Genomic DNA, 26,255 nt, shown 5'->3' with positions numbered 1-26,255 from the left:
AGAGTCCACAATATGCTACAAACCCAACACTACCAAAATTTATAGGCAGCTAGTTTCTTAGTTTTGTGGCAACCAGAATGACCTGCCAATGGGTGACAGGTCGTCCTAGTGGCAGCTTCAAAGGACATCCAAACATGAAGTGCCCTTGGATACATAGAGTTGATCCTTTCTATAATGGAAAGTTTCTTGCTGCTCCAGACAATATCTTTTTCTCCCTTTTCTAGTTCCTACAGCCAGACCTGTGCAAAATCATCTTGTTGCAGATTTCTACATATTATTTCCATCAAACAAGAATTCCTGGTTCCAAAGGCAAAGTTCTCTGGTCAGAGGATTGTGATGGAAGCTTCTAGTTCTGCAGATTATTCCCCTTCCCTCTGGGACAAAGAATCTGGGACCATGTTCATTGAGCATGGTCAGTATGTTAATATGAAATTAAAGCAGGAAAAGAAATGACCACTGAGCTTTCCTAGAATTCATGTTGTGTGTGTGCTCTTTAGAAATTCTAAATTCTTGTGATCTGTGAAAATGATTTGGTGATGAACCCTAGATGTATCAGGCTCCACTGTAAATGGATTTGGTGATGAGCCACCCTAGATGCATCAAGCTCCACTATAAATTGCTGTTGTGGATCTGGATGTACCAGGATAAGGGCTGTCATAAAGGCCTTCTTCAGTGATCAAACACTAGTTGCTTCTCATTGGTCCATTTAAAAGAAATCCTCTTCTTAAAGTCTTCAGTTAGTGGAACCATCAGTTTGGAGAAACCTAGGATAAAATGTTGGTAAAAGTTTGTGAACCCCAGAAAGTATTGGCTTTCCTTAATGTTCTTTTGGACAGATCATTGGACCAAGATCAATCTGTATTCTTTCAAGAGAATTTATATGTCCCAGGAATTCATCGATCACTTGCCAAATTCACATTTTGTTACAGTTTCTGGCTCAAGGATTAGCCCCGCAAGCCACCTCGCTTACCACCAACACCGTCGGAAGATGTCCACGGCCGGGAAGATACTCCAAGCAATCAAATTTGCTCAATGTGGTATGCTGCTGCAGTGCCAGAATGCTGTCATGCTCTTCTTCCACCTAGAGCTCTCTTTAGGTGCACATGGTGTGCACTTATTCTTAAAAGCCCCTTGGTGAGAAATATTCTGTGGCGCCTCAAGATGACATCAATCCTGTTGCCCTAAATATGGACATCCCGGTCCTCACTACTTTGCCTCAGCAACAGGTCTCCTGCCTAGCAGTGCATGTTGCAGCATTCCTGATTCCTTTTCTTCAATCCAGTCCTGCCTCATCCAGCCTTGCCTTCCAGTCCTGCCTCATCCAGCTTTGTCTCCCAGTCCAGTCTCATCTAGCCTTGTCTTCCTTATTTGTTTTGTTCAGTGCATCCTTGTTCACCCTTGGCCTGACTCCTGGACTGTTTCCTTCCTTGGACCTGACCACAATTGCATGCCACCTGGACCTGACCCCATGCATGGACCTGACTATTCTTGCTCATTGCCTGTCCTAACCTTGGCCCTTCTCTGACTCTGTTTGCTTTCTGCCTGCCCTGACCCTGCTGTGCCTCTGGATAGTTATCGTCACTGCTCTAGGGATCCACATAAGTCCTGCCAGCTGCCAAAATCCAAGGGCTCAGCCTGTGGAAGATACATTGGATAAAGGTGAAGCTCCAGACTGTCCTTCTACAGGGCACATTCACCAGCTGCCAGTGTAGGTCTCGGGGGTTTGCCCTCAAGACTGCGACTACTACGCCACAGCACTAAGAGCTCATACACTCACTACCTCTTAAACATTTCTTGAGCTTGTCATATAATTTGTGTATACAGGTAAGGTCCAGGAGCTGATAGATCCATTGGTCATGCTCTGCCAGATTTTCAGAAAATATCCAGATGTCATCCAGATATATAAATATTAGAGATGTGCATTTGTTTTTGCTGAATTGGAACATTATGATGAAAGTATAGAAATACACACACATTAACACATTTGTAATCAATTTATTTCCTGACACAAGTCATTCATGTTCAGCACAGCACTCATGTATTCACATTTTTATAAATGTTTGTGTGTTTCATTTGATTCATTTAAAGTTTTGATATGTTGTTGACTTATATGCACATAATTGAGCTTGTTTCATTTTATAAGCATGACATGACAGTTTAGTTTTATGTATGTACATACATTTATGTTGAATAAGTCTTATATATGTGTTTTGATTTTAATTTTAATTTTGTTCTCAGTAGCCCCTGAGGCAGCTCCTGTGTGAGTGAAATTCGGCCAGAGTCACGCAAGTTCTAATAAAAGTTATTTGATACACCGATCTTCTTTGTTTTTTTGCTATTCAGCAATATTGGATCGGCTTCCGCTTTGTTTTTTGTTTAAATGTGTTCCATTAAATTGCATGTACTCCCCACATTGTTTTTTAAGATAATCCTGAAATCTAGAATCTGTGGCCAAAAAATATGGGAATCGCCACTGATGAGCCATCATTTTTCCATCTCTCTTGACCAGCTCAATCCAAATGGGAGCATGATCTGAAAACGTGATATCCCCAATGGAGGTGCTTGCTACTCTAGAAAAAATGGCTCTGGAGATAAGCATATAATTGATTCTATAATATGTGGAATGTGCTCTAGACAAATGAGTAAAATCCTTCTCCGAAGGGCGAAGAAGTTTCCATGCATCAATGATGTGTAGCCCTTCTTCCAAGGACAGGACACCTCTATCAGGTCTAAGCTTATCTCCCTGGGTTTGATGGGATTTGTCTAACTCTGGGTCTTGAACCAAATTGAAATCTTCCCCTATAACAAATTGTTCCTTCCTATAGGGACACAGGTGCTTATATAGTTCTTCAAAAAAAGAGTGCTCGTAATTGTTAGGAATGTAGATGTTACAGAAAACCATTAATTTCTGATATAATTCAGCAATCAAGATCACAGAATGACCCCTAGGAAGGTTCTTGCTAAACAATATAGCTATTCCTGCTGATTTCATACTTGCAGAAGCAAATTTAACTTCCCCCACCCGCCAACGTTTCAGCTTCTGGTGTTCAAGATCACTCAGATGAGTCTCCTGTTGGAAGATGACATCAGCCTTTTTCCTATTCTTGGATCTCTTGATTGCTGAATGTACACCACACATATTCTAGGATAATATTTTTATTTCATTAGAAGTCATCGTGGATCCTATTGTTCTCAGAAGCACATCCATCCCATTGCTAAATCTAACCTGTGCTAAAGAGAGAGCCCTCCCAGCATAGACTTCCACTCAAAACCCCACTCTTATCCCCTTTACCTTTTTTGCAATAAACAGCCCTTTTCTGGTATCATCTGGCTAATTAGAAAATACTTTTTCTCCCCCCCCCCCTGCTCCCATCCTACCCCTCTTACCCCTTTCCCTCTACCAGTTAACCCTATTCAACCTTAACAGAGATCATGATTTATGCTAAGGCCCACTCCCTCCTCCTCCGGTAACAGTAGGAAAACAAGATAAAACACCTTCCCTGAGAAATATCTGTGACTAACCTTTTGAAATGTAATTCAGTGAAAAACAAATATGCTACCAGCTTCTACTGGCAGTCTTGTCAGCATAATAGCATTGCAACTACTCCATAGGACGAAATTCAAATGCCATTATGAGGCCTTGCAAAAATATGGCAAAGCCATCCCCTTCACAAAAAAATACTCGGGGATACTCGAAGCAATGTCTTTTCCATACTTAAATGACAGAGACAGGCTGATTACTTTTTTGCACCGCTACCTCCAAGCCATCAACAAATGGCTTGGCTTCACTCCATCTTTATATGCTACTTGCAGCTTTGCAAGGTATAATAAAGCTGATACAACTTCATGCAGATAGGAGCAAACTCTCATCTCTGTGCTGACAACTTAGATGAGTAATCCTGAAAGATCAGGATCTTTTTTCCATTGTAATTTAACTGCTTCCCAGTGTGAGGAGCTTGTTGAATCTCCACTTTATGGGCATAATTTAATATCTGGGTAATCACTGGACATGGCCTGTCAATGTTCTCTCTCCGGGAGCCCAGGCAGTGGGCCCGCTCAATACGGAATGTGCCATGTGTATCAGAAATATGCAGTTCCTGGGCCAGCCTCGATTTAGGAAACCTACCAGCTCTCAATCTCCCAGTGACGCTGGCAGCCCTACAAACCTTAAATTATTACGGCAGCACCTGTTCTCCAGGTCCTCCAGCTGTTCCTCTTGTTTATTCAGGACCTCTTTCAGCTTACTCACGTCTTCCTGCGTGCAATGTAGGCCATCTTGCATGTCAAAGACACGCTGCTTGGCCTCTGCAAATCGCCATTCAAAACCTGCCAGCTTCGCCGAGACCTCATCCAGCTTGTCTGCGATTTTTTTCAATTCCAGCTCCAGGGCTTCCATGACCACACATCTGAGCTCAGCGATCCTTATCATTCAAGTCCCTTCTTGCTCACCTCCAGCTTAGCCATTGGCCATCTTGAGAGACACCGGTTGATCTTTTCTTTATCTTTCTATTTTTTACTTAACTGGGCCGACATACCCAAAAACACAGTAGTGACTTGCAGTCTGTTTCCCGCAGTCAGCGATGATTACCACATGGGAATAGATGCAGATGGGGATGGTTTCAGAATGAATAGGACCCGAGAGAGGAAGCCTACATCCTTTCCCTCTCACAGCACCACGTGATCTCCCCTTTTTACAAGATTTATTTAATACTATAGACTCTTCTGAGAGTTAGACTTGTAACTTTGAGAGTTACACATGCATATTCAAAATCTCATAACTTTGAGAATTATGCATAAAAATTGAAATTTTGATTTATTGAGAGTTAAATATATAAGTTGAAAAAGGATATGGGTACACACACTGAAACATATTTTGGAAATTAGCACACAGTTTAAAGAATGCCTTTGGAAATTTTGTTACTCCTTGGAGTTCATCTTTCCAAGCTGGTTACCGTTTTATTCAGCTAGTGTTTAAAAAAACTATGGACTTTCAGTCTTCTTCAATGAGTTATTCTAATAAGCTACCTTAGCTGAATACTGAAAGTTTTTCAGTAAAAGTAGCCCATGTAAAGCAGCTGTCACAATTTGTTTAAATCTTGCTATTCAGCCCTGCTATCATAAGAGAAAGTGATGTCATAATTTATAGTGTTTAACTGATTATTGAGATGCCATTATGCAAATGATGTCTTAATGATGTTAATCTGGTTACCAGGTCAAGTGTCAAATTTATGACATAAACTGGCACTTATGATTATATAATATCAATTATTCTTCAAAGTGCTGCATTAGATCAGTTAGAGCTAAGCCACCATAAGTTTGTTCAAGTTCACATTTTTTTGAAGCTGCTCACCCAGTACTAATTAACAAGACAAAAATGTATCTTTGGTTGCACTTAAACTGTGTTCATTTCCTTCCCCTCTAATATAATAATAGTCCTCTGCCCTATATAGCACACTACTTGTGGTGCAAATATATTTTTTTACCTACCTTGTTCTGAGGCCCAGAGTTACTACATATATATTTTATGTACCCCAATAAAGAAGGTGGATTTATAAAGATGATGATTTAATTATGATCTGGAAGTATTCTATATGTTAAAATACAGTAATTTTCCCACTGGTTGCATAACATCCTAAAACTGAATGACTTGTAGCATGTATAATTTTTAATTACAGTTGAATCTTTATGCCCAGAAAGTTCATCTAGGTCCAGTTTTTCAAGGAATTTGACCAGATGGAGCATTCATTTGCGATAAAAACAAACACATTTTGAAATCTATGAACATGAGGTACTGAATAAGCCTAAAACATTTCTGAAAAAAATGTAAAATATAGCAAATAGTTGTGTAATATTAAGGGGAAATTTTAGGAAACATAAGGAAAATAAATCGTTTAGATAAAAAAATGTTCACTGTATAATGAAATGTGCTGCATGAATAGGAGTGAGGCTGTGTGCATTTTGGGGGTCATTTTTATAAGAGTTGCTCATGTTAAAAGGCCCACTGGGTTTTACATGAATAAATGCACTTTACTCGAGTAAGTGGGCTTTTGAAAATTGCTACAATATATGCCCATAGGATTTGTCCATAGGATTTGTCCATGTAAGTGCACATTATATATTTATTTATTTATTTATTTATTTAAAAACTATTCTATACCGTCGTTGAGTTAGATAACCATCACAACGATTTACAAAAAGGCACGTTAACGAAAAATATGAGTGGTATAGATTACAAATTAACCATGTGCCATCATAGAATGGTAACAATTTAGTGTCAAAAACTATGTGTGTCAGTTAAGCTTATTTGCTTGGAACATATTATGCGGTTTTAATTTAACATTACACGGTTATATTGCTTTTGAAAATTGCACAGAAAAAAGGGGTGGGGTTAAGGCATGTCAGGGGTGTTCTGGGGCAGAACCAACATTTATGCACATAAATATGGATTTTAAATCCCACATCTGCGGTGCGCTTCAGGCTGTTACCCGTGCTCATTTACTTCTGTTCTCGATGAGGTGTGAAAAAAACTTATTTTAGATCTAAAATGTCTGGGTAAGGATCCTGAGTAAACTGAGGGGAGTGCAGGCTGAAGAACCGAAGGAGTATGGATGCCATTAATAAAAACTGGCCAAACTGGTGGACTAATTGGTCTAACTGGCTTTGTCCTTCAGGCCCACGTTTTAAAATCTGCTTAGCTGTACACTTTAAAGCTGACAAATTCCTAGGAAGATAACACGAATAAAATTTGCTTATGTAGCAACTTAAAATTAGGAGGACACATTTGCACATTAGGGTATTTTAAATAGTAAGGGACAGATTTGCAAAGCCTACGCACACCGAGCCTATTTTGCATAGGCGACACATGCAAACCCCGGGATGTGTATAAGTCCCAGGGCTTCAAAAATGGGCGGGGTGGTCTGTGGCGGGGCAAGGGATGGCCAGAGGCCTCTCCACTGTTGCTGGGCCTGGGGATCACACGCCGGCACTCGGGCGCAGCGCGCCACCTACGCCTGCCCGGAGGCAGGCACAACTAACAAAATAAAGGTTAGGGGGCTTTAGGTAGGGCTGGGGGGTGAGTTAGATAGGGGAAGGGAGGGGAAGGTGGGGGGAGCCGAAGGAAAGTTCCCTCCGAGGTCGCTCCGATTTCGGATCGGCCTCGGAGGGACCAGGGAAAGCCATCAGGGCTCCCCTAGGACTCAGCACGCGCACTGTGCACAAGTGTGCACCCCCTTATGTGCGCCGACCCCGGATTTTATAACATGTGTGCGGCTGCGCGCACATGTTATAAAATCAGGCGCACATTTGTGTGCGCCGGGTTGCGCGCACAAATGTACACCTGTGCATACGTCTTAAAATCCGGCCCCAAGTACGCACTTGCACAGACGATTTAAAATTCTGGCTTATGTGTGCTCACACATGCATATTACATGGTCACCCACAAGCTCAATTTAAAGTTACATTCTTTGAAATCTGTGTACTAACCCAGTTCATTACCATCGAAGACAAGCTTTTTCTAAATGGTCAGTTTTCTCCTGGAAATATTAGGTTGCAAGAAAAGAGAGAATCTTCTAATTGGTTATAAAAGGTCCAATTCCAAATCCATTGCTCCTATTGTAGCTGTTTTCTTCATGCTGAACATTGTTTCAAATATTTCATATCCTCTCTTTAGACATATTGTAATCTTATTGATATACATCATCTCTCTTTTTGGCACTTTACAACATGTGTAGAAAGCACTTAAAGGCTAGTTCAATCCGTCCATGTTTGTCCATCTTTAGGCATAATAATTTCCCCAATCAGTTTCAGGAGTGGGGTGGGGGGAAGGTCATCATAGTTGTACACATTATGCAATTGAAAGGGACTGGAACCTGATTAGATTTATGTCATTTTCAGTAGGATAATTTTAAAAAGAGCTAGAAAATCCATGCAGATGTATTATTTTCAAGTCCTTCCTTGCTATTTTCATTCTCTCTTTGCTTTTGAGTACTTTTATGTGTGGTTATTAGATCTGAAAATTAAATCCCTTACTGAAAATTTAACAGATAATGAATATTTCAATCATGTAAAGGAATATATGAATCATAGTTTTCTAGGTAGAGGGAAAAACAATAACAACGTTTAAAAGGTATGGGGTAAGCAAAGAGGAACTTTTCGTAAGAACATAAGAAATGCTAAAGGTCCATAGACCCCAGCATCCTGCCTCTGACAGTGGCCAGTCCAGGTCATTTGGAATTAACCAGCAGATCCCAAAGAGTATGTCCAATTCTTTGTTGTTCACTCCTGTGATAAGCTGAGGCATTCCCGAAATCCACCTGACTGGTTGCTAAAAGTGAAGAGATAGCAAAGTGCAACCTTTAAAAAGCCACTCCCAGAATGAATAGTAAAGTGGTTAATATGAAATTTAGAAGTTCTACAGAAATACAAGTAACCACATGGCTTGCTTTATCTGTCAGGCTGTGATAATAGAATTCAATAGCAACTGGGTTTGTCTGGTAGCCTGTGTAATAACTAGAAGTAGTATATTTTAATTTTATGATTTATTGATCTTATTTTATTGTTTGTAAACCATTGTGATTGAATATGGAACAATGGTATATACAAGCATTAAATAAATAAAAATAAATAAATCTAGAAGTCCTAGTGGAATCACAAGTTCTCATATAACAGTGATCCTTTGGCAGGCTCTGCAGGGACCTAGGAAGCTTACTATTATTGGTAACTATTCAGAGTTGGCTGTCATGATAGAAATAGAATAGCTGGGTCTGTCTGGCAGGTGAAAACACAGGTACTCAAGTAGCCTGGTCTGTCTTCCAGGCTGTGTAAAGGACATTCAATGATCGAGCTAGAGTTGCTAGGTATTTAAATTATTATAGAGCTTTTGTAATTGTTTGTGGGTATGTGGACCCTTGGCCCAAGATGAGTTGTTACCACCTTTGGGGAGGAGCCCCACAGGTCCACACCATGGGGAGGCGAGGTCAGGCACAGCAGGAAGCTTTGGGTGAGACTGCGGAGAGGTCCCGAGGAGCCAGGAGGGATTCGCATAGTAGGTAGACAGGCTGGAGATAATACCTGAGCAGAGACCCCCAAGGGGGAAGGCGCTAGGCAGGCCGCAGAGCGGGAGGCGTGAGACTGGCCATGCAGGAGGGTATTCTGGAGAGGCAACCCTGAGGGGCGGAGCTGTGCAGCAAAGGAGGTGCTGGTGCAATGACGTAGGCCAACCTGTGGAACAGGGAAGCCCGAGTCAGGTCTCCAATGATGACGTATGCTCAGCCCCAAGGAGCAGGAAACCCTGACATTCTCTGTATGGCACAGAAGAACTGCCCTGAGGAGCGGGAAGCGTTGGCTGCCTCTTTATAGCACGTAAGCGTGACCCCAAGGAGCAGGGAAGCGCGGACAGTCTCAGTATGGCACGGAGCACTGCCCCGAGGAGCAGGGAAGCGCTGACAGTCTCTTGTATAGCACATAGGTGCAGCCCTGAGGAGCAGGGAAGCACTGACAGTCTTTGTACAGCACGTAGGCACAACCCCGAGGAGCGGGGAAGCCCTGAGTAAAACTCCTGAGTAGTAAAGGTATTCCAGGGGGCAGCCCCGAGGAGCGGGGAGGCCTTGTAGGGTAGGACTTCAGGAGGCGCAGGACCAGCCCCAGGAGCGGGGGAGGCCAGGAGACCAAGTCCCCGTAGATTGCGCACACTGGCCCCCGAGGAGTGGGTAGCACATAGAGTCCAAAGTTCAAGGAGTCCAATAGCGTAGCCACAGGAACACGAATGCAGGAGCTTGTAAAGACTTACAGAACTCGTTTCCAAGTCGACTAGCTGGGGTCAAAGGTGGAGCTTAAGCATCTCGGCCGCCACGAGGAACCATGGGGAATACGGTGATGGAGGCTAGCCTGCACCGCAGGCAGACACGGGGAGGGCAGGAGAATGGTGCAGGATGTAAGTAGACGCAGTCGTCTGCAACCGATGGGTATAACAGCTTTATGGTTAGATATAAGAAAGGTGGGGCACAAAAGAGAATTAAATGAAGTTCTTATATGCTAATCTACTGAAGATGACAGAATAGAAATGAGGAAGACAGAAAAAATTGTCTTTCATAAGGCAGTCACACTCGGTATCTTCAGCAGTATAAAGAGAATAACTGGGCAGACTGGATGGACTAGTTAGTCTTTTTCTGAAGTTATCTTGTGGGCCATATTAAAAGAAGCTATTGGAAAGACAACATCTCTCTCTATAAGAAAAGCAAACAAGAGTAAGAAGAAAAAGAAACTGATTTGGTTCTCGAAGGAGTTGGCTAAAAAGTTAAAGGCAAAAAGAAAAGTGTTCAAGAAGTGCAAAGGTTTCTAAAAAGAGGATCCCAGGGAAGAAAATCTGATGAAACTGAGGGAGATGAAGAAGGAAACCAGAAAGGTAAAAGGTCAAGTAGAAAAAAGGGTCACCAAAGAGTTCATTCAAGGTGACAAAACATTTTTACATATATTAGTGATAGGAGGAAGATTCAAGGTGGTAGAGTAAAATTGAAAGGAGATAAAGGGCAATGTGTGGAGAAAGATGAAGAAATAGCAGAAATGTTAAATAAATACTTCAGTTCGGTGTTCACTAAATAAGACCCTGGAGAAGGACCATTGCTGGTTGATAAAAGCATGCATTGGACTGGGGTAGTTGCAAATCCCATTTACAGAAGAGAATGTATGGGAAGAGCTGGGAAAACTGAAAATGAACAAGGCCATGGGGCCAGATGAAGTACATCCCGGATACTAAAGTAGCTCAGATATGTGCTGGTAGATTCAATAGATCCCTGGAAATGAAAGTGGTGCTGCAAGATTGGAGAGGAGTGGTTGTGGTCCTGCTTCACAAGGGTGGTAGCAGAGAGGAGGCTGGAACAATAGGTCAGTTGGTCTCACCTCAGAAGTGGGAAAATTATATTTTAGACTCTGCTGAAGGAGAGGTTAATGAACTATCTACAATCCAGTGGATTGCTGAAAATGAGGCAGCATGGATTTACTAGGGAAATGTGCTGACAGAAAAAATCTAAATAATTATTTATTTATTTATTTATTTTATTTATTTAGGGATTTTTATATACCGCAGTACGTAAAAAGATACATCACCGCGGTTTACAATTAATAATAATTAGCAACAGGCTTGAAAGATAACAGGCAGTACAGACAGTAAACCATAAATTAATATAATGTTTTACATACAAGAATGATTTCGGTATCATTGATTAGATCAAGGAAGAGCACGCAACGTGAATTGATTGAATTTCAGAAAAGCTTTTGATATGGTCCCGGTTAGGAGGCTTGTGAATACAATTTAACAGTATGCATGGGGGTAACCTGCATGGTGCAGTGGTTACTGCCTTTAGCAGAACACATAAGGGTAACCTGTAAGGCACAGCAGTTATTTCTTTTAATAAAACACTTCGGAGCAACCTACACAATGTGGCAGCTACTATCATAAGCCACTTGTTGGGTAGATTGGATGGACCATTTGTCTGCCATCTGTTGTGTCTGTGAACCCTTGGGCTGGGGTGAGATTGGCTCTACCTGCAGGTTCTCACCACCAGCAGCAGGAGGACCCAGGTGAAGAAGAGACCGGACAGGAGCTTCACCTTTACCAGACTCCATCATGCTTTGGCTGCCAAGGCTGGCAGCACTTTGGTAAAGGCATCTGCTGAAGACTAAAGACGTGCTCCAAGGCAAGGCTATGGCCAGGAACCAGCAGGGTTCAAGTGAGTCGAGAGTCCAAGCAAGGGTCGAGATAGGCAGCATACAGGCAAGTTGAGAGTCCAGGGAAGGGTCAAGGCCAGGTAGCTATCTGAGAGAGAGAAAGAGGGACAAATAGGGTGGAGGCAGGTTGGGCAGGCAAAGCAGGATCACACTGGGCAGACAAAGTCTGGAACAGTCCAGGCAGATGAAGGCTGGAACCAACATGTACTACAATGTAGCTGGATCTGTTGCTGAGGCAGGTTGCATCAGGAGAGCTGCCCTTATATATATATATTTATTTATTTATTTATTTATTTATATAAAGTTTTTATATAACGACATTCGTTTGCACATCATGCCGGTTTTCATAGAACATTGTTAACTGGAAAAAAGAAGTTACATGGAACTGGTTCAGGGTTAAAAACAGGAGTTAAGAAACTTAGGGAAATTCAGGAGAAGAGAAACAGTCATATAATAACTCTATGAGAAAGTGCAGTAACATAACAATGAGAAAACTTGCTACGTGGTAACATAGTGGGGGTAAAAGATTGTGAGATTGCAAAGGGCAATATAACAGGCATGAACAAGGGAGGGAATGAAAGAGGAGCCAATTGAGGTGTTGTAAGGGCAATGGAATAAACTAGAGTAGGGGGGTATGAGGGGGGAAAATGGATGTGATGGTTTGATAGGGCAAGGACAGTTATATCATCAGTAAAAGCTGCAGGGACCTTCCTGCCATGGTCCCTTTAAATGGCCAGGTGTCAGGCAGTGCGGCAAAAGCTGGAGGCATCCTGCCGCTTGGCACCCAGTGGCTTCCCACTGGGGGAAGAGTCAACAGCATCCCACTTTGCTGAGGAGACAAGCAACTGGCCAGTCCGCAGAGGTAAGAGCAGCAGCTCGAGGGAGCAGCCCATGAGCCATCAAAAGCACCACCTTTATTCAATAATCTCTAACTAGCATTCAGCTTAACAGAGATCTAGAGGTTACAAAATATTTGCAACCTTCCACAAGGAAAAAGCTCTGCAATAATCTCAGAAATTTCAAGATTTGCAAGCATTTCACAACTTTACATACTGTGAAGGCAGTCCTATATGACTACTTTTTTTAAAAGCTGTTATTTTTCCCTTTAACCTGATGAGTTATTTTTACTGAAAAAGTGATAAGAAAAACTAGTATTTGTTGTGATGGGTTCCTAACTGAATATGCAAGTACTGCATTATATGAATATGATTTACATAATGAGCTAGGCAAGCCAGAGCATTCAATATGCATACTTGTCAACATTGTGAGACTTCCTTCCTCTAGCAGAGAAATATGAAAGTTCCTTTGCAATCTGAGGGGCCGATGCAATACAGTGCGCTGAGCCCAGCACACTCTATAACCCGCAGTTGGACGCGGGTTATAGAGGCGCTAATTAGTGCCTCTACAACGTGATAACAGGTCTTATTCACTCCCTATGGAAAAAAAAATGTGTGTCTAGGATGCACATTTTAGCGGTCAGAAATTAGTGCCTGCCCGGAGCAGGCGTTAATTGATGAGCGCAACTAAAACTAGTCCTAGCGCCTCCTCGACAGCACAAGCCCTAATTTAAATATTGCATCGCGCCCCCAGGTGAGGTGCCTGGGGGCACGTTATGAAAGCGGGCACTGAATACCCAGTGCCTGCTTTCAGCACAAGTTTTTTTGCATCGGCCCCTTAGTAATGGCTACCCTCTTCCTCAGTTGGAGCCTGAGATTCACATGCACAGCAATTCAAGCATCATTCATGATAATGCATTGACTCAAGATACAGAAATGACAGAATAAGACATCTTTCAGTATTTAGGCATATGAAAAGCATAAAGTTCTGACAAGATTAAATGGAAAGTACTGGTTTAAATTAACAAAGAGCTCTCAGGGAGGTTAATTTTATATCTATTGGTGCTTGGGTAAAGTCTGGGTCTACCTTTTATGGACAGACTTTACTCCTCATTTTCAAAGCAAGTTTCTACACATAAGTTTGCTCTGAAACTTTGTGGGTAATTGGTCCAGTGTGTGCACACACATTAACTTGCACAAAGTTTCATCTCCTCAAAGTTATGAATATGATGTTTTAAAATAAAAAGTATGCCCATAAGATCCTATCCCTTCCGAACCCTGCCTCGCTGAATGCCAAGTTCACTTTAAAGACTGCATGTAACCAGGTTACATGTGTTCTTTCACAAGCCTATAGTCCCGGGCTACATTTTTATACACGGTTTTCTGATTGTAAATGGCTTTGAAAAATTCACCCCTAAAAGTCTCATTGAAAAGATCGAATCAAAATCCTAAGTGGTGAATTCTCAAAGCCATTTGCAGACATAAAACCGTTTTTAATGCACATTAATTGCTGTTAGAAAATAGCCCGGGGTCCTATGTGCATAAAGGTAAAGGGGCAGATTTTTAAACCTACGCACGCGGCTTACATTTGTGCGCGCTACCCGGCGCACACAAATGTATACCCGATTTTATAACATACGCACGCAGCCGTGCGCATGTTATAAAATCCAGGGTCGGCACGCGCAAGGAGGTGCACACATGTGCACCTTGCGTGTGCCGAGCCCTAGGGGAGCCCCGATGGCTTTCCCCGTTCCCTCTGAACGGGGAAAGCCCCCCCACCTCCCCCCTTCCCCTACCTAACCCACCCGCCAGCCCTACCTACCCCCCCCAACCTTTATTTTACAAGTTGCGCCTGCCTCTGGGTAGGCGTAGTTTGCGTGCACCGGCCAAGTGCCGGCGCGCGATCCCCCAGCCTAGCAGCCCTAAGGAGGCCTCTGGCCCCGCCCACACCCCACCCCTTTTTTCAAGGCCTGGGACATACGTGCGTCCTGGGGCTTTGCGCACGTCGCCAAGCCTATGCAAAATAGGCTTGGCGTGCATAACCCCCCTATGCACGTAAATCCAGCTGGATTTACACGCTTAGGGCTTTTAAAATCTGCCCCAAAACTTTTATGAGAACTGGGATGAGGCATTCTGAGGGGAGGAGCTGGGGCAGAACTGGAACTTACTTGGATACTTTTACATTTTAAAACATGTCGTGTACACACAAAGTTTACTTGGACAAGTTATGCCCTCCAAAGAAGAGGTGTACGTTTTACAAGTTAATCTGTGCATGTACTGGGTCAATTCAAAACTCTGATCATTGGGGTAAAGTCTGCATGTAAAACGTATGCTCAGACTTTGCTCAAATGCAGTTATAAAATTACCCTCCCTGTGTGTAAGCACAGATTTGTAATTACAGCAGCCTTCAGATGAACTGAATGCACTTCCTCTGCTAAATTATTTGCTAAGGCTGTTTTTAAAATGACATGGAGAAAATATAATAGCATTGTTAAAGGAAATAACCTCAACATGATTTTTTTTCTGTATCTCTGCTTAGTAGTTATGACTTAAAACCATAGAAGAGCTATTGTAATTTTGAATCTATAGTTCTAATACCAAAGTTCAGTGCTAAAAAAAAAACAAAACCCAAAAAAAACAACAAATCAATTATGAATCTAGAAAAATAAGTTATGATTTCATAGCTGTGAAGTAAAAAGAAGAAGGATCAGTGGATTGTAGGAATCAATAGGGATGTGCATTCGTTTTGAACATATGCGCAATCCACAACGTATAGGTCCCTATTCGTTGCATTTGTGGGGTTCCGAAACGTATGGCGAACCCCCACGAATGCAACGTATCATTAACGAATAAAACCCCCACCCTCCTGACCCTCCCCCCCCCCCCCCCCCCCAAGACTTGCCAAAAGTCCCTGGTGGTCCAGCGGAGGTCCTGGAGCAATCTCCTGCACTCGGGCCATCGGCTGCCGGTATTCAAAATGGCGCCAATAGCCTTTGCCCTTACTATGTCACAGGGGCTACCGGTGCCATTGGTCAGCCCCTATCACATGGTAGGAGCAATGGACGGCCGGCGCCATCTTGTGCTCCTACCATGTGACAGGGGCCTACCAATGGCATGCTACTGATGCAATTAATAGCCACTGCTATTAATTGCATCAGTAGCATGGGATCTTCTTAGTGTGTGGGTAATTGCCAGGTTCTTGTGGCCTGGTTTGGTCTCTGTTGGAAACAGGATGCTGGGCTTGATGGACCCTTGGTCTGACCCAGCATGGCAATTTCTTATGCTCTTCTTATGTTCTTATATGCATTTGCATAGCTAATTATATGCTAGAAAGCCATTGCATTTTACTTTGCTTTTGAAGGCAAGGGGAGATGCAAGGATGAACCTGGGGGGTTGCTAGTAGAAAGAGGGTTTACTTTTACTCCACCCTGCTAGCGCTTTTGTACATTAAGATCTATTTGCTTTGATTTTGTTTGTTAGCCCAGTATATATGATATATAATCTAATTGCTCTTCTTTGACTTTTGCATTTGCTTTTGTTTGTCCATTTATAATATTTACTATTTACTATTTTCTTTTAACACTATTGGCCTTAAACAGCTTTTGGATTTTCCTATATGCCTTATATAAATACATTTACTGTGTTTGCTATACTATATTTTTATACTTATTAGTTAATGGTATTGCAGATTTCTTTTTTCAGTATCACTTATTTAACCATTTACTTGCACAAAAATGCCAATATTCAACACTACTTAGATAAGTAGCAGTGGCTGAATATCCGGTCATGTTCAGCAGCACTTAGGCCGGGATTTTCCATTCTTGCAGAGAATGGTGAATCCCTGCAGTAACGGGGGGCGGGCCTGCGAAAGCCAGCAGTGATCGCACCACCGTGGTGTTATCGCTGCCAGCTTTCACACCCAATAGCGCTACCGTGAAAGGTGGTGCTATTGGGCGCACTACTGGCGGCGATAATGGGTCTTACCTTAACGCTGCCAGTGAAGTTACCGCCGCATCCGCCTCCTCGGCGCCCCAAATCTGACCCGACTCACCCCCGGCAACCTATCGCACGTGAAAAGTCCCTTTTCGCGTGCGTTAGGCTTACAAAATAACCCCCTTAGTCGGATAACTACTTATCTCACTAAGTAGTTAGCCAGATAAGTGGTGGGTGAGATATGGGCTTTGCAGGAAGGAGCTACTTATCCAGTTAATATAGCCGGATAAGTAGTGATATTAAATCTTATCCAATTATGTTAGCTGGATAAGTTAAACCAGCTCAATATCAGGTCTAAAGTTAGACGGATAAGACTAATCCTGCTAACTAGCGATTTCATTGGGTATATTCTTCTGCATAGCCGTGCGGCTGAATATCCCTTGTAAGTTAGCTGGTTAAGTCTTATCCGGCTAACTTACAGGGTGATGCATCAGTTGTGAAGTTCTCCAACACATGTTATATCTCATATATCACCCGGTATATTAAATATTTTATATCTCCCCACCTAGGTTACCTTCTCTATTACAATGACCTTCTTTGCAAGTGATTTGCATGAAGGTCATAATAAGACAATTCTAAGCAAATATTTTATCACAGCCGACCAAGAAGTTGGTCGGCTGTGATAAAATACCTAAACCTCTTTGAATAGCTGGGGCAAGATCAAGTGGTGCCATTTTGGAAAATGGTGCCAACTGGGCCAGGTGCGAGGGTATGCCATAGCCTTACCATGGGAGCCACATCTTAAATGTAAGGTTTGGAGGTGCGGGAGGGGGGACTGGTACTGGGAGGTGGTTGGTGGTTGGTGGGGATCTTGGACCCTAATTTTTTTTTATTTGCTCTTGGGGGTAGGGGGATGTCTGGATCTTCTTTTTGTCTTGGGATGGGTATGAGGAGAGGCCAGGAACCTATTACTTTGTTTGCTCTTTCAGGGGTGGCCAGGGGACTGAGTACTTTATTTATAGTTTTTGGGGGGCCAGAGGACTGATTATTTTATCATTAGGCTTAGGTGGGTGCAGGGTTTATCGCTGTGTGACAACATTTAGATCTTTTTTTTCTTTTGGAAGAGTCAGGGCTGCCTCGATTGGTGGCCCCAGGTTGAGCCCTGACCCTTGCTCAGCCTTCCCGTTTTCTTACAATTTTTTAGTTTTGGACCAATGGTCGTTTAAGGTGAATGCAGTCCCATGAGGTTGGGGCCTCCATCTTGATAAAGGGTCGCTGAGCACATTCTTTTGGTTCATGGTGTTTGGCCATGAGACAAACAAATAGTTCAGAGAGCAGCAATATTTTTTCAGGTGAGGGGGCCCCACTATTGTGGCTACACCTCCCCCTCCCATGATAATATGGCTTTTCCCATGATAAAACATTGCGGCTTAATGTATCTAGGGGTTAATTAGATGTTTACATTTGAATATCTATCCCCAAATGTTGAAAGAGCTAATACAGCTGGAAAATATGTTTTTCTTTTCAGAAGTTAACCGGCTAAATGAATATTTGGGCCCTTATCTGGCTAAATTCTAGCTGGATAACTTTTTATCTGGTTAGGCTAAATAATTCAGGGGCATTCCTGGGGCACACCCAGGTGGAAGTGAGTTAGTCTGATTTATTCAGTGAAATGGCCGCACCACTAAATACACAGACTAAGATAGATAAGTTTATCTGCGTAACTAGCCAAGCTGCACAGCCACTCTCTATGGACCTCCTGCTCTTTATCTAACATAAGTGACTGTAATCATTTTTAATGGAAATGCTGTTTGGGTGGGCGGCTTGAGTGAACCGGGGAGAATTCAAGCTGCAATGCCAGTAGGGGCTCGACCTACAGATAACTGGACAAACTGATAGGCAAATTGTTAAGACTGGTAATTTCACTGATGCATGCATGCTGGAAAATCTACCGATTTACATGCGTAAAAGCCAACTTACAAGGGATAAATGCATGTAAATTATAATTGTAAAATCTCCTCACATACATATTTAAAGTAAGAAGTAAAAATACATGTGCAGAGCATTATGCACCACTTAGTTGGATAAATTATGATTTATCTGGCTAAGTAGAGGCTTTGTGCATTGAGGGCCTGATTTACTAAGACTTTTTTTCTATTCTGTGTCTATGGGAAAAATGCTTAGTAAATGAGGGCCCAGATAGTAACTTTCAAAGGGGTACGCGGGCACACATTGACACGTGTGTGTCGGTGCACCCAGGGACACGGCGATTTTATAACGTGCACGCATACACATGTACATTATAAAATAGCCTTGGCACGTGTATTTGTGCACCTAATTTTGCAAGTAGGTGCACTCAGCCGTGCAAATCAGGTTTCGGCTGCATAAATCAGGGAATTTTATAACAGGTAGGTGTCCACACCAAGACCAGTTTCACAAGTTTGCCCTCCAAATCGCCCAGTGTAGAGCTAAGTCCTCCAATCCCCCCTGGTTTAATAGTCTGCATCTCCCCTCTATTTAATGTTTGGGTATTTGCCAGACACTTGTGACTTGGACTGGCCATTGTTGGTGACAGGATACTGGGCTTGATAGACCCTTGGTCTGACCCAATATGGCATATGTTATTCTCTTATGTTATCCCAGACCCTTTAAACCCTCAGGAATATATAGTTTTTTAAACTTACATCTCCTCCATAGCAGAAGTTACGCGTTACTAGTACTGGGTGTGTGCCCAGGTGTGTAAGTATTTGTGCGCACATCTTTTGGCCCCATTCCAGAACACCCATGTGCTGCCACACCACACCCACATCACACCCCTTTTTGTTTCTGAATGAGATGTGCATGCAGCGGGAGATATGCACACACGTAGCTAGCTTTTAAAATACGGCAGGCGCGTGTAAGCACCAAAATGCGCACACATCTCCCGATTTTGGCACTCGCCAGGCTTCTAAAATTCACGTTTAATATTGCAGGGTAGATATACAATTGTATTTTATAACCCGTGCATATATGATATGAATGGGTTATAAAATACTGGAGTAGATCTGCATGCAGCCCTATACATGGGTGCGCACACAGGTCTTTTAAAGTTGTCCTCCTTATTGGCTAACTCTCTGCTTTAAAACCCTCCCCCCATTATCAAACTAATTAGCACTCTACATTCACAAGGTAGCTAACTTTTACAAGCCAAGAATGAGTGGCTTCAGAGGTGTTCTCAGTTGGGTTTATGACATTTCTGGTTAGCATCGATTTTCAGCACTTGTCAGCCAAGTCTAGGTAGCTAACTCCAACTTTACAAATAGCAGACCTAAATTTAACTGGCCATATTTTGCCCAACTGTATTTAATTAAAATGTGTTAAAGATCAGTAAGATTTAGATGGTAATCTTAGGTTTTCCCAGTCTAGCTGAAGATTTACCCAATAAAGTAAATGACTTAGGGGGCAATAATCAAAGTGTTTTGCATGAGAAAATATGTGTTTACCTGTGTAAAAATGTGATTTAATTATTGACTCCTCCCTCGGTGTGGGTAAAAGTCCACGTGCTATTTACAGCAAATGGACTTTTACCTGCAATAAACAGGGGTGGGGACAAGTCAGGGGAGTCAAAGTATAGGCAGAGATTGCATTTTCCAATCTCTGGCATACTTTAAAGCGCAGAATAATCTGCACCTGCTCCTACGCTGTGTGCATTGGCCCTCATTGCAGTCCCTTAGGTGGGATCATAAGTACCCTCTTATTTTTAATATTTGTTTATTTTATAGGACTTGATATCCTGCTTTTATAAGCTAACCCACTGCATGTTAAAGTAGTATAAAAGATCCAGGTATGAATCACTTTTGTGGGATTCTTGCATGTAAAATGCTGAAAGAAGTGTATTATTTCTTTCATAATTTATAGATTTTTTTTTTTAATAAAAGAAATACTTTTGTTAAAAGATTATCTCTATATGTATGCATGGTTTTCAAACAAATAATAAAAGCCTCCAGCTTTCACCATCAAATGGTTCTACGAGACATTGTATTATAACTAAGGATTCTATTTTTCAGCTACAACCAAAACATACAGATGCCCCCTTCCCCCAGTACAAAAACTGGATTTTTCGGTTGTAACTGAAACCCCCTGAAAACAGAACCTTCACCACTGCTGGGTGTAATGGCTCATCAGGCTGTTGTCTGCGCCAATCTGAGACAAGAAATGGCTGGTGGCGATTCCAAGGCCCTCCTAGCCAAATATCCGGAGGAGCATGACTGTCTTGTGCATGCGGCCCTTCATCTGGCATGCTGTCCCCTCAGATACCTGGCCTCTCCTCTCCTTTGGCTGCCAGCTGAGCTGCCTGCTGTGGTGGGGCAACAGCTCAGAGACAGGAGGGAGAGAGAGTAGGAGAAGTAGTGCATAGGGAGAATGGAAGGGGGTGTGGGAATGGGAGGGAAGAAGACGTTGAGTTTGGGGGAGGGGGAGCAATTGGAGGGGTGGGGAAGAGAGAGAGAGAGTGAGGTAGAGTGGAAAGGACATGTTTGCTGAGTGGTAAAAGAGCAAAGGGTGGGATCCTGTAACAACTGTTGTATAATTTGCTACATTTGCAGTGTTTTTTCATCCTCCTCTGCATTATCATGAAAAGAAAGCTGATATGTAATCAAAAGTAGGTTATACTCACTCAGTGAACCTCTGAGGTTCGTTCACTCTAACCAACTAAGTATCTATGTTTTCACAAATGCCAGGTGAGTTCCTGCCTCGGAAATCACTGCTCTAACTGTGAGCCCTTTCTTCTTCCCATACTCTGAATGCCAGAATCCTACTACACTATGGGCCGGATTTTCAGAGGTATGTGCGGGCGTAGATTTGTGCGCGCAACCCGGCGCGCACAAATCTACGCCTGATTTTATAACATGCGCGCGCAGCCACGCGCATGTTATAAAATCCGGGGTCGGCGCACGCAAGGGGATGCACACTTGTACACCTTGCGCGCGCCGAGCCCTAGGGGGAGCGGCCTCGGAGGGAACTTTCCTTCTGCCCCCCCCCCAACTTTCCCTCCCTTCCCCATCTAACCCATCCCCCAGCCCTACCTAAATCCCCCCCACCTTTATTTTTTATTTTCGCCTGTGATCCCCAGGCCCAGCAGCAGTGGAGAGGCCTTGGCCATGCCCACGCCCCACCCCCTGACCGCTCCGCCCATGCCTCGCCCATGTTTTTCAAGCCCCGGGGCTTACACGCATCCCAGAGCTTGCGTGCATCGCCGGGCCTATGCAAAATAGGCTCGGTGCGCGTAACCCCCCCCCCCCCCCCCCCAACACGTGTAAATCCATCTGGATTTACGCGCGTAGGCTTTGAAAATCTGCCCCTATACGTGGTATCTTCAGGGGTGCTTTTTACATTTTTTCTTTCTCTGCTTTTCCTGTTAAAATGTTGTAATATGAGGGCACAAGGAGCTTATGTGATCAGCCATTTCTATCATATGTGTCCTGCTGTTAGAGAAAGGGGGGATTCCAGAGTGCTGACTATTGATTCAGAGCACAATTTTCAAAAAACATCTACCCATTTAAGTGGCTATTTATTTAGATAAAAATTCTGTCTGAAAATTGCCCAAACTGTATGTGGATAAAAATATGTACTGACATCAACATCACATGTACTTTTCCCCACAGATAATATGGGCAGGAGTATGCGTGTACTTTCCCTTTAAAAACCAGTACAAGGAGAAAAGTTACCCAAAGACTTTAGAACAATCCACAGAATTTTGAAAACAGCACCCCTTAAAGTCACCAAAAATGGATGCAAGGACTGTTGCAAAAAAAAAATCCAATTCAGGGCTTTATTTTAAGAAACTTGGGTTCATGACAGCCTCTTTGTTGGACAGGACATTAGCCATTTGTAATTTATTGCTTTTAGATTAAATCTGGAGAAACTCAATATTGCACTTGAATGATTAGAGCAATGCCCCTTGGAGCAATAAATTTTTCTTTGTGCTATGTATCTCCTGATCATGTTTCTTTTCTAATTACATTTACATAAATGATATTCTGTACAATTAACATTCAAATTGTTACACAAGATGAAATGGCAAAAAAGAGTTTCAGACTTAGCTATTGGAAAATCTTATGCTTTTCATGGACGGAAACAGACTCCCCTAGAATGTCACATACTTAAAAATAAAACTGAATATCATGCACAGATATTCTCTGCACAACTCACTGATTTACTTGTGCACCTTGTGCCTGCTGCCAAAAATGTGTAGCACTCATAGATACATATGACAAAAGTGTCCAGCAGCTACTTTAAGCTATTTTTTTTTTTTTGCATGGCAATAGTTTCCTGCAAAACTACAGTATGTGTGAATGTACAACTTTCTGAGGGGGTAAGGGTTATGTATTTTCAGAGGATAACTCGTATTGTATAGAGGATAACTTTCAAACAACTCCTCCCAGCCACATATACGCATATTTGGCCACATGGAGTTCTATGATAGTAGTTTATAACCCATGCATATCAGATATACATATATTATAAAATATGTGCATCTCTACCCCAAATATACCTGCGTAGGTATGTATGCTTCCGCATAAATACATGCAATGCATTGCAAGCGAGTATTTTATTGCATTGAATGCATATACTTTTCCTATAAATTTTACAAATATACACACATAGGGGCATGTTATAAAATCAGGGGTTGGCGCGCGCAAGGGGGTGCACACTAGTGCATCTTGAGTGCGCCGAGCCCTCGGAGAGACCAGCTGGCTTTCCCCATTCCCTCTGAGGCCGCTCCAAAATCGGAGCGGCCTCGGAGGGAACTTTCCTTTCCCCTCCCTTCCCCTACCTGTCCTGACCCCCAGCCCGAAAAAAAAAAACCCCGTACCTTTATTTCACAAGTTATGCTGCCAGAGGCAGGCATAACTTGCGCGCAATCCCCCGGCCCAGCGGCCTTGCAGAGGCCTCTGGCCATGCCCCTGCCCCGCCCCCAGACCACCCATTTTTTCAAGCCCCGGGACTTACAAGCATCCCTTTTGAAAATAGGCCCGTCGTGCGTAACCTCCCTACACACGTAAATCCTCTTGGATTTTACGTGCGTAACCCTTTGAAAATCTGCCCAATATATATATTTATTTATTTATTTATTTATTTTATTTTCATAATTTCAAATACAATTGAAACTACAGTAATATAGAAAACAGGAAGAAAAAGTAAAAGACACAATGCAAAATTACAATTATTTGCAGATTTACATCTGATTAAGCCTTCACTTCTAGATCCTATATGAAGTGAGAGTCTAGGTATAAACGTAGTTATTCTATTTCTATAAATATATACTTATCATTATGATAAACCAAGATACAAAGGCATGGATATCTCAAGTAAAACTTAGCTCCTCTTGTCACGATTTCATTTCTCATAGTCAAAAAGGCTTTTCTTTTCTCTTGGATTCTTTTAGTAATATCCAGGAAAACTCTAATTTGAAAGCCATAGAATAACTCAGACTGCTTTTTAAATGATCTCCTTAAGACTTCATCTCTATCCGACATTTGAAGAAAAGTCACAAAAACTGTTGCCCTTTCTTTAATTCTTGCTTCGAGTGATTTCTCTAAGAAGTCTGTTAAGTTGTCTGAGGAAATATCTTTATCCATCGTCTCTTCTTGAGATGCTCTCTCTTTACCTTTTCTTCCAGGAATATAATACAGTCTCGACACTATAGGTACTGTCATTTCTGTATATGCCAAGATGTTAATAAAATAACTCTTAATTAGATCTTTTAATGGCATCCATTTTGTTTTTGGGAAGTTCAATATTCTTAAGTTATTTCTCCGAAGCTGATTCTCCAGAAAATCTAACTTCCCGTTAGCATATGATTCAGATTTTATAAGGTTAACCTGTACCTCTTTTATATCTTTAATGTCTTTTTCCACATTTACCAAAGAAGTTTCAATCATTTGAACTTTTATTTCCAAAGAATTAGATTTCTCCATATTCTGCTTCACAACATTTGTTAAACCTATTATAGCCATAGTCAAGGCCTTCCATATTTCTTCAAACGTTATTTTCTCAGGTACACTTAATGGATATTTCAACACTATGTGAATTCCTTTTTTCTCACTTCCTTTGTCCAGAAGGCCTTCCTTGCCTTGCTCGTCTCGCCTCATTTCAGCCTCTCCTCCCTTGGAGCCTGAATTCTCAAGGCTCACCGAAGCAGGCATGGGTTCCATGCCTCTTCTCTGGGAGTCCTCCGATTTTCTTGAGGTCTGATTCGGCGAGTCCTCCAGCGGCTGTTCCGTCCCCCCTTCCATCTGGGGTTTGTAAGGGAAGGAAGGAGTTGTCGGCTCACCGGGACTGAGATATTTCGTCGGCCAGAGTGTGTGGCGTCTGCTCACCGCCATCTATGTCAGCGGCCCCACTCACCGGCTCATTCTGCATACCACGGAAAGCTTCTTCGATCCGCATTTGACGGTAAGGCATTTCAGGCGTTGAGGTCAAAACCTCTCTAATCCTTGCCTTACGTTTAGTATGCGGCATGAAGAATAAAAAGAAAAGTCTCCAGAGGAAATTCTTAGGCAAGGTAAGAAGAAAAAACGCGGAGCTAGGTTGCTTCCGTGTTCACTGTGTGGCAGCCATCTTGGGTCTCGCCTCTGCCCCATATATTTTATGTGCAAAAATAAAGTAGGACTTGCTTGCGTAAAACTCAATTTATACCCATTCCTTTTCAGGTCATCAAGATCCTCCTGGTTTTTCATCCTGATCTCCCCCCAATTCACCCAGACCTCTCACCCAGCCAGTAACAGAATAAACAAGTCTGGTATCAATTGCACAAGATAATTAGGTAAAAAATTACATGAGCATGTTGCTAAATGTATGTGTGTGTCTTATAAATTAGCCATTTACACACACAACTGTTGGCTGTGTCCCGTAACAACCCTAGAAAGCTCTTTTTTTGCATGTATATGTGTGTGCAAAATGTAATGTATATGTTTACTTTTGATGTTTATAAAATAATTCAATTGAGTTCAGGCTACTTACATGCATATATGCTAATTTTTCTCATGAAAGTGCTTTGAAAATTCACTCTATAGAGCGCCAAGGAGGGACAACCTGTTTATAGACCAGTGTGGGCTGTGTATTATAGAACTAGGATAGCTAAAGCTGGTGCTGCTGACAACTGAGGACCAGGAAGAATGTTGCCTGGAGCTTACCAGCCTTATAAGCTGCTTCAGAGAAAGTAGAAGCAGAAAGAAGTTTGGAGAGATCCACCAGAAAGGGGGATAGCATGCTACTGAGGTAACCTGCTAGAATGGCAAGTGTTTTGTTTATATGCTTGACATTAGTGGGGCTCTATGCTGTTGTAGGAAGGGTACTATATTATTGTGTTCCAAAAGGATAGCTTTAGCAAGAGGCTTCACGTGAACCTAAGTGTTCTGGTTTTGTATAAAAGTACTGTTTAAAGGGCAAGTACTCTGCTTATAGTCCTGGTACCTACTTGTAAATAGCTGTAAATAAAACACTGTTGTTAATTGGCACCAAACCCTAGTCAGAGGCCATCACATCAGTCTCAGAACACGTGATGGGTTAGTCACAGGGAAGCAAATAAGCAAGACTGGTGTTACCTGTGTTCATGACACCATAATCTACTAGTCTGTAATGACTGAAATAAATATGGTTAATGGGAAAAATAGGGGAAACATCCATTGCATATTGAATCAAGTATTGATAGCAAGGGATTTCCCCAATTTTCAAATTTTGGGACAAACTAAAAATCCGAAGGCTGAACTACCTGTCATT

Source organism: Rhinatrema bivittatum, chromosome 3, assembly GCF_901001135.1.
Source record: "Rhinatrema bivittatum chromosome 3, aRhiBiv1.1, whole genome shotgun sequence".
NCBI lineage: Eukaryota > Metazoa > Chordata > Amphibia > Gymnophiona > Rhinatrematidae > Rhinatrema > Rhinatrema bivittatum.
Note: the sequence above shows the minus strand (reverse complement) of the source record.